Source organism: Carettochelys insculpta, chromosome 4, assembly GCF_033958435.1.
Source record: "Carettochelys insculpta isolate YL-2023 chromosome 4, ASM3395843v1, whole genome shotgun sequence".
NCBI lineage: Eukaryota > Metazoa > Chordata > Testudines > Carettochelyidae > Carettochelys > Carettochelys insculpta.
The window spans coordinates 82,065,231-82,074,296 of record NC_134140.1 but is presented as its reverse complement, the minus strand read 5'-3'; the positions used below and the strand labels follow the sequence as shown (position 1 = coordinate 82,074,296).

Below are 9,066 nucleotides of genomic sequence, written 5' to 3'. Positions count from 1 at the left end.
GCAGGCTGCATGGTGGTGTCCTGGTGCCTCAGTGCAGGGGCGAGCCAGTGGCAGAGCTCTTGGAAGGTCTCCTTGCTCTTGCGGAAGCTCTACAGCCATGTGGCATCATCTCATTGCCCCAGGACTAGCTGCTCCCACCTGTCCAAGCGGCTGGGGTGGCTCCAGAGACACTGGAGCACCTGGGGGCGGGATCCAGGTTGGGGGGCTCGACATCCCTGGGGGGCCGCTTGGCTTCCTGAGGAGAATGCGGGTGGCCGTGACAACTGTGCACAGCAGCTGTAGCACAGTGTCCACAATCTTGGCCTTCAGAGCCAGGAGCAGGTGCTCGTCCTCCATTGTGCTGCATGCTGGGCTCTGTTTGGCTTAGGGTAGCTCCACAGACGTCAGCTTGTGCATGGTGGGGGGTGTTTGGAAGGGGCCCTTTAAGGAAGTGGCTGGCTGTGGGCCCAGGAAGGGCTTGGCAGCCATGCGACCCCCTCAGCAGCGTCTCCGGCTCCATTCTTTTGAAAGAGTGCACATAGCTGCGTGGACGCTCTCTTTCGAAAGAACAGAGTGGTCTTTTGAAAGGCCGGATCAAACCTTCGAGCCGCTTTTGGTGTTTAGTCGCATGCTTTCGAAAGGCCGGAGTTCAATTGCTGTCATTGGATTTTCAGCCTTTCGAAAGAGAGCTCCCATGTGGACACAGCTTGATTGTCTCCCCTCCCGTGTTTGCATCAGATCCCTGAAAGTAACACAGGGAGCCTGAAAAGCTGGAAGGAAGAGTTGAAAGTGAAGTTTTTGAAAAAAGAGAGTTGCTGAGAGGAGGTTATTTGACTTTCCAGGGCACCATTCGGCTACTATGCAAAGTCTACGTTCTCAACTGGCTCTTCACTGACTGTCCCCCTCCTGTGATTGCAGCTGATCCCTGAAAATAACACAAGCACAGTCTGTATTCTCAACTGGCCCTCCATCCTCTCTTCCCTGCATGGAGGGGTGCAAAATTAGAAGAAAGAGGATAGAAAAGGCTAGGGAAAAATATCTTTGTCTTTCCTCTTCACTACACAGAAATTGCCAACATGGGGGATGGCAGTGAAATCTCATTCACTGAACTTATAACGGAAACAGGAATCTCAACTGGCCCTTCCCCTGTGTTTTTGGGGGGTCAAAGGATGAAGACTGATAGGAAATGTTAGGAAAAAGATTTTATAACAGAAATATCAAAGCAGCAGGTGTCTGCAATGGACAGCCAGCTCCCGAAAATATTTATTTTTAGTGGGAGGGGGGACTGTGGTCTGCAGCAGCAGAGCCAGTTGAAATATTGAAACAAAAAAGCACTCCAGTAGCACTTTTAGCGCTACTGGACTGCTTTTTAGTTTTGATAGTCTGTAGACTAGCGTGGCTTTCTCTCTGTTACTACTGAAATATTAAAGCAGTTGAATTAGTCCCCCCAACTATCTTAGCCACTGGCGGAGACTTCTCTCCGGCGGCAGCAGCAAGCCTTACTGGTCCCTTGCTAGGGGTGTGGGGGGGTTTAGCAGGGGGCCAGTTCAATTAGCCCCCCCCAAATATCTTAGCCAACAGGGGAGACTCCCCCCCAGTGGCTGCAATCCCCCAAATATCTTAGCCACTGGTGGAGACTCCCTCTTGGCAGCAGCAAGCCCCATGGATCCCTTGCTAGCGGCATGGGGGGCACGTTTCAGTGAGTGGACAGTTGAATTAGTTCCCATGAATATCTTAGCTGTCAAGGGAGACCTCTCCCCAGCGGCAGAAAGGCCCCAAAATATTTTTGGTGGGGGCAGTTGAACTAGCCAAATATCTTAACCAGCCATCAGGGAGACTTCCGCCCTGGTGGCTGCAAGCTCCTCAAATTCTTTCCTGCCTTGGAGCTCTAACTGTTTGCAAGCCAGGACATGGTGCTGCCTGAAAGCATGGACAGCTCCCAATGGTGGGCATGTCCTTTTATTGGGTGATGTGATATGATGTGATGTGGCTGAGCGCAGGACAGACCCTGACTGTGTGGTGCCTGTGGGGGAGGGAGAGGGTTTTGCGCATAAATGTAAACCGCTGAGGAGTTTTGCGGCCTCTCATGCAAGCATGACCCTCCACATTAGCCTTGTTGCCACTTGGTGCTGCGGGGCAGTGGCTGGTGCCAGGTACTGCTCAAAAAATAACAAGTGTTGAGACAGAACCACAAACTCTACGCAGGGGCTAGTTGCAACAGGTAGATGCACTCACAGTGCTAATCGCAAAGAAGGAAGGACATTTCTCAGGCTCTCATACAAACACGAGCCCACAGCCGCAGGCTTCCTGGTCCCAGTTTGAAATTCACAGACTTCCTGTTACCTAATTCCAGTGCACCTGGAGAGCAGCAGCCAGAGCAGAGCACTGAGGGGCATTGTGGGTTATATATAGGACACCTCTGGAGTCTGATTTTAACACATAGTGTTTCCACACTGGCCTTTAATTGAACTTTTGAATTCAAGCTTGATGCTACACCCAGCTGGTTCTGATGATATTATATTGATATTAGAGCTCCCTCAATTGAGCTAATGGTATTTACAGTGAAGACAGTCATGTAATAATATCGCGCTAACTGCCTTAAATTCAAATTTATCTCATAGTGTAGATGCAGCCTCAGGTAGCTCCCAATCCCCTATGTTGGCTTTCATAGTTTACGTACTTACATGCCTGTGTCTCCCTATTCATTGTACAGGAAGTCAAAAACCCTGATTTGGTTTATTGGATTCCAGTGTTGTTCCTGTGATTTTCTGCAGACCTAGAAGTTAGACACCACAAGGTTCAGTGCTGAATCCTCTAAGCCCCTACATAGGTCCCACACCTAGATCATAATGTCTCATCTTCAGTTAAAATGCAGCTGAAATTTTAGAACAAAATTGCTAAGATTGTAAATTATATCTGAAGATATGTAAAGATTGTAATTATATCTGATTGTCTGGCAAAAGAACATCTTTGCAAAACAAAAGCATTGGGAAATTACCAATAAGGGATAGAAATGATATACCATATAATTAAACAGCTTGTTTCTGTATGGATGGACCACACATATGTCATAGTGTCTCAGATTTTAGAATTACAGCTTGTTGTCATGGCTACTTGAGAATGAAAAACAAAATAATTTATCTGATTTATTTAATTAAGATTTTAATTTGATAGGTTCATTCTGGTTTGTTATTTGCTTTTTCAAGAAGCCAAGAGATCAACTAGTATAGTCTTAACAATAAAAAATACTACATTTTAATGAAAATGTTATATATTTGTTATTATTAAATCAGTGGAGAAGGCCTTTTTCTCAGGACACTTATTTTATTTAAACTTTTGAGGGCAAGAATGCAAATTTCAGCTACCCTTCCAAGAATAAAAAAGGTCATAAAAGAAAATCTCAAGAACTGATCAGTACTTTCATATTTTGAAAAATATTTAACATGTTCTTATCTGAAAAGGGAAAAAAAGCTATTCAGAAAACATTGGCCTAATTCTGTGATAGGGTAAATGAGTAGCACCTCAAATTATTGAATCTGTATGTTTTTATGTCAGCAGGAGATGTGCCCCTTGTGGTTGGTCTTAGCTCCCAATCCTGTGAACACATATACACATGAATGGCTTCACAAAAACCAGTACATTCAATATCAAGGCACCCTCCACTCCACAGAAGCCAGTGACATTTGGAAGTAGGAAGGAAAAACTAGACATGAATGTTGGCACAGAGCTAATTTTCATCCACCAGTAATAGTTCATTGCATCATTTTCTTGCCCATCTTTTGATTTATGTAGTTAGATAGTAATCTCTTAAACTTTGCCCTGACGAAGATTAACATAATGTGTCCTGAGCCACGGTAGCAGTTTTAGTCAGTAGGATACAAATGTGAACAAAAATTTATTCATGGACGTACATGCTGACCAGTCAGACCCTCAGTTTGTGCATTTGTTTTGCAGAGACTGGGTTGAAATGTAATAACCTTCTTTTAGTCAGTGTATTTTAATGGTTATAAAGGTGTGTGGCCTCTTTTTTCCCTCTGTTTACACACACAGCTTTCAAATGTCAGCAAGCAGGGAAACATGATAGTAGTATTAAAGTAGCAGATAAAACCATACAAGTGGTTTTAAATATTTTAAATTGTGCTTCATTCCTTTTAAAATAATGACTAGGACTTTTAGGGTTGTCTTCAAGGGGGAATTTACTAGTATGACTCCCTGTATGAACATTTCTAACCCATATGGACATCCTTATGCTGGAATAATAGGGTGTATGTGTACACCTGCTTCCCAGTGCTTCAGTACATTTCCCAATTCAGACAAAGCCTTGGAATGTTTTTGGAAGTTCCTTCTGTCCTAAAAAGCAACTCTGAGCCCAAAAAAGAAAGGGCTTGGTCTTAGTCCGCTTCTAATAATGATCTCTGAGCATTTATTTGCATGCCCGTTTTATCTGCTCAGTTAGTGACATTACTGAGATCCCGAGTATTGCTTCAGAGGGGAGGAAGTACTGAGAGGGGAATGGAAAGAGTAATACTCATCTGGAAACAAGGATGGAGTGTGTAAAGGTTTCATCTCCTGAAACACTCAGCCTTCTAAGGGCTATGTTGTTTGTTTACAAAAGACTTTTGCCTTGTTTCTATATAAACAGTTACAATGACATCAATGTTGGCAATAGCATTTAACTAAAGATTAATCCTCCTGCACAGATTAATTTCTCCCATGACAAACTTGTCTCTGATAAAGTGTGGTGAGTCCTGTGTGTGAGCAAATGGGAAATGGCTTTGTGTTAGAGCATGCCTGTGTGGTAGCACCCCCTGCTGAGTAAGTGTGGTACTGTAGGTACTCCTTGCCTCAGTTTCCCCTCTCAGGAAGCCAGAAACTCGACTTCAGGCACTCATGAAGCTTGACCCAATAATGCTCTCCTTAGGTCTTATTTATTAAAAAAATCTGATATCAGGGCAGGGGAGAACAAAGAGTCCCAAATACATAAAAAATGCCTCAAGCTTTTGCAGTTCGTATGAAGCCTGCCCTTTTATCTCAGTTGTCATGGCTCTCCTGATGACAGGAGTCTGCAGTCCTCCTGGGCAAGCTGCGTAGTCAGGGTTGTTTTAGGACCACTTCTCTGTCTCTATTCCCTCCTCACAGTAGGAGTCTCCTGCTTACCTCCTGGGACTGGGCTGCAATTTGTTTCCCTCAACTTGCATCATTAGTTTTGTGGTCTCCTCCTGACGTTATGTACTTCCTGCTAACTCAGGGCCCTGTGGGACGCTTGCTATTCCATTCAGTGCCCATAAGCAACTGCCCTGTTATGTGGGAGAATTTATGCTTGTCCCTTCTACCAGCTTATCCCCAATTAGTTGGGGGGGGGGGGCACCCTTGCCCTTCCTCCCTGCATGTCATTGCAGCCATACTACACCATTTAACTCTTAACGATCTATGACGGGGCAAGGGGGCTTGACCAGTAGACAGTACTGGTGATCCTGCCACATGGTGCTCCATAGGCATTTATTTAGACGAATGTCGTAAAGATGCAAGTATTTTAATTGTCTGCACCTCGCATAATGCCTTTTCCTAGAAAAGACATGGGTTCAAAACCCAGACCGCAGCCTTTGGGCCATTATTCCTTCTTGCTCTTCTGGCCCACGCAATGGGGTAGGACAGAACTGCAGGTACAAGTGCGAAGCGCGGGCATGATGCTGCATTGCTCCTGAATGCAAAGGAGACCCGTACCTCAGTGGGAGCCCGAGGTTGCCCACAGAGGCAATGAGCGGCCCCCGGCTCCCGTGTCCCTCGCTGCGCGCTTGCAGCCCCCGGTAGCAAAGTCACCTGAGCCGGCCCAGGAGAGCGCTGCGCCTGCGCGTTGCCTCCTCCTTCCTGGTCCCGGCGGCAGGGAGATGGGCGGAGGTGGCGGCATTTTCCCGGTTTGCCAGGGAAGAGCCCAGCGGCAGAGGCAGGCGGGAGCGGGAAGAGGCCGGGCGCGCTCACGCCGCCCCGCGGAGGGGAGCCGCGGGCACAGGAGGTAAGGGGTCCCGCCGGCGGGCGAGCGGGTCCCGCTCGGCGATAGTGACACCGAGCGCTGCGAGACTGACCCCGGGGCGGCTGCCTGCCCCCTGCCCAGCGCGCCGCCCGCTTGGCCCTGCCTGGGCTGCTCCGGAGCCGAGCGCGCTGCGGCCGCGGCGCGCGCCTGTACGCCTCGCCGCAGCCTGGGAGCCGGGCGGGATGCAGCTGCTCGGGCTCGGGAGCAGGGAGCTCTCGCGTCCCTTCCCGCGGCTTGAAACGAGCTACGCGTCCCCGCCGAGCCGCTCTCCAGCCGCCGCCATCGAGCCCCAGCGCGGCAGCGGCTGCGGGGCTGAGCGCCCCTGAGCGCCCCGCGCGGGCCGGCGGTGAGGGAAACCCCCTTCCAGGCGGGGGCGCTGCAGCTGCGCCACTGCCCCTGTGCCGAGCCCCCGGCGGGTGCCCCGGGGTGGGCTGTTTGCTGCTGGCGGGGCTCCTGCGAAGGGGTGGGCAGCCCGGGGAGAGCAGGTCCCGGCTTCAGCAGCGAGCCCCCTGCAGGTGAAGCGTGGGAGGGGGGCCGGAGCTTTCACGCAGGCGGGGGGTGGGGCGGGGAGGGATGCGGTCGGTGGCGGTGCGGGGCCGAGCCGAGCCGCGGCCCTTGTCTTCCCGCGGGCGGCGTGGCAGCGACAGCCCGTGGAGCGGGTGAGGCGAGCCGGGCGGAGAAGCCGCGGCTGGAGCCGCGCGTGTGGGGGCGCCCTCCTGCTCCGGGGGGCGGAGGTCGGTGGTCAGCCCAAGGCACGGGGAGGCGGCCCCGGCTTGTGGCGGCCCCTGCCGCCTCCGGGCAGAGCGGGACCCCGCGGGGCTTGGCACAGAGCTCCGTGCGCAGGGCGGGGAGCGCGCGCTGAGCGTGGGGCAGGGCGGCCGCCGGCAGCATCTCCCGGGGGAGGGGACACGCCGCAGCCCGCGCTCACCCCCACCCCAGCGCCAGGGCTGCGCCGCGCAGCGAAGGGACTCGCCCGCCGGGGGGGGGTCCTTAATAGCCCCTCCCAGGACCCTTCGAGCGGAGGCAGATGGGGAAAGGGGGCGGTTGAGCCTTTTCTCTGCCGCTGACCGGGGAGGAGGAGGAGGAGGAATCGGCCCACGAGATACACTTGCTGGCTCAGCTGTAATTAGCTGAATCAAGTCGCTGCTATTTCCCGTGGGAGCGCGTGTGCGCCCGGCAGAGCGCCTGGCTCCCTAACCGGACCTCGGCTTTAAGCAACTCTTCTCAAGGGTTCCGAGCTTTGCAGGACCATGCAGAGAGCCCTTCAGTTAAAAAGCAACCTGTAAGTAACCCCTTTTTACGGCCCCTTGGGTGGTCCTCTACGGCAGCTCTGTGTGCACACACGGGCCTGTTTATTTGCACACAGGACAAACCTTTTTCGCCTATTTCCCTAGCCAAAATATTAGCACTCCATCTTTTAACATTGTCTGAAAGTATCCCTGGAACCAAAGGGCTAGGTCATAAATTAAACTGTCTTTGTGCTGTCTGGTGGCCTGGCCACACAGTTGCTCTTCTTCATTGTCAGGGTTACCGGGGCACTACACTAACCCAGGCTTTGTCTTTTCAGCCCCACTTTTAAGGGATGTGTTTCATTTGAGAATTTTCTCAGGGTATATGCTGTGCTCATATTTGAAGCTGTGGTGATTATTTAATGAGCCTTTCTTTTTTTAGAATACACATTTTGACAGGGTAGATTTCTAGCTATACATGCTAGTGTTTTCTTTTGCTTGAACTGTGGTTGGCAACTAGTTACTCCATTGACTTCTTTGTATAGCCATTGTTGAGATCCATCATCTGAGTACTGTGGTCAGGATTGTAGTGTGTGTGCAGTCTTAGGCAGTGGGAGTTTAATGGGAGTTTGAGGTATCTTATACAGGAATATATTTAGTTGAGAATAAGGAGGTTTGTACTAAAGGGAGCAACTATTAATTCTACAATTCACTTTGTATGCAGAATGTTTCACCATTGATTTATGTATGCAATTTTTGTGTCTCTCTCCATGGAGTGAGTTTGGGAAACAATTTTTTTTCAATGTTCGTCTTTGAATTGTGGAACGTATTGCGTTGCAACTTTGAAGCATGGTTATGGGAGAAGTTCTGTACAAAACCTCCATGAATGAGACAAAAATAAAGTGCTCTATTGAATTAAAATATTGGTATTCCTTCCTTGGGAAAGTATGATCTACAGATCTGATAATAGTAAATATGCGTACCTTGGTGTGAATACGAACATTCTTAAATATGCATCACTTTAACTGTGTTTTGCAGCTCACACTGATTTGGATGTAAAAATGTGCAAAGATGCAGATTGTAATGTTGGAAGTCTTTTAAGTGTTGGTCTCATACTTTATCCCCTTCTATCGTGCCATCTAAAATTTCAACCCCACTTTCATTTTTATCAAATTAAGTTTTTAGAGCACTATCCTGCTGGTAGTGTGTTTTACTAATCCCTAGTTAGCTGTGGGAATTGCTGCTGTTTTAGCCCATCCCTCCCTCTGCTTCCTGCTGGGGGCTAGAGAACACCTGCTGATGATATCTGTAAATTGTGCAGTGTCCCAGTCTGTAAATCTCTCTCTCTCTCTCCCCCTCTCCCTACCACATTAGTAGCTAGTATTATGGTGCATCCACAAACTGATTCTTTGGGAGAGGAACGTTGATATTCCTCTGTATTTCAGCCTACTGACTAGGCTTCTGTTAAGAGCAAGTGACTGCTTCTACTTGCCTATGCTTATCTGGGGGAAAACAATGGCAGAATGCTTCTGTGTGTTTTGTGGTCTTTCACACATTCATTCCAGACTTCTTTTTCCCCCTTCATTCTGCTTATGGGAAAAATAAATTTATTATTATTGCCATTATCCAAAGCAGCGCTGTACACTGGTGGGTTTAAAACAGTCTCTACTCTTAGGTACATGATTACTCCCTCTTCTGTTCATGGGCTTATTCTTACAGAAGAGGAGAGAAGTCTCATTTGTTCCTTGTTACTTCCCCCAAGGAAAGGCAATAGAATATATGATTCACTTCCTTTTCATACTATCCATCTCCTCTACTCATCCGTGT

The 9,066-nt window shown here is 49.1% G+C and overlaps 1 protein-coding gene across 1 annotated transcript in view; it reads left to right on the top strand.

Annotated features, from left to right (window-relative positions):
* Positions 1-5,871: 5,871 nt before the first annotated feature.
* FHDC1 (FH2 domain containing 1) overlaps positions 5,872-9,066 on the top strand; it is a 54,353-nt gene continuing 51,158 nt past the window's right edge. The window contains exon 1 of the mRNA XM_074991896.1: positions 5,872-5,992. The gene's annotated coding sequence lies outside the window, so the exon portion shown is untranslated. The remainder of the gene's footprint in view (positions 5,993-9,066) is intronic.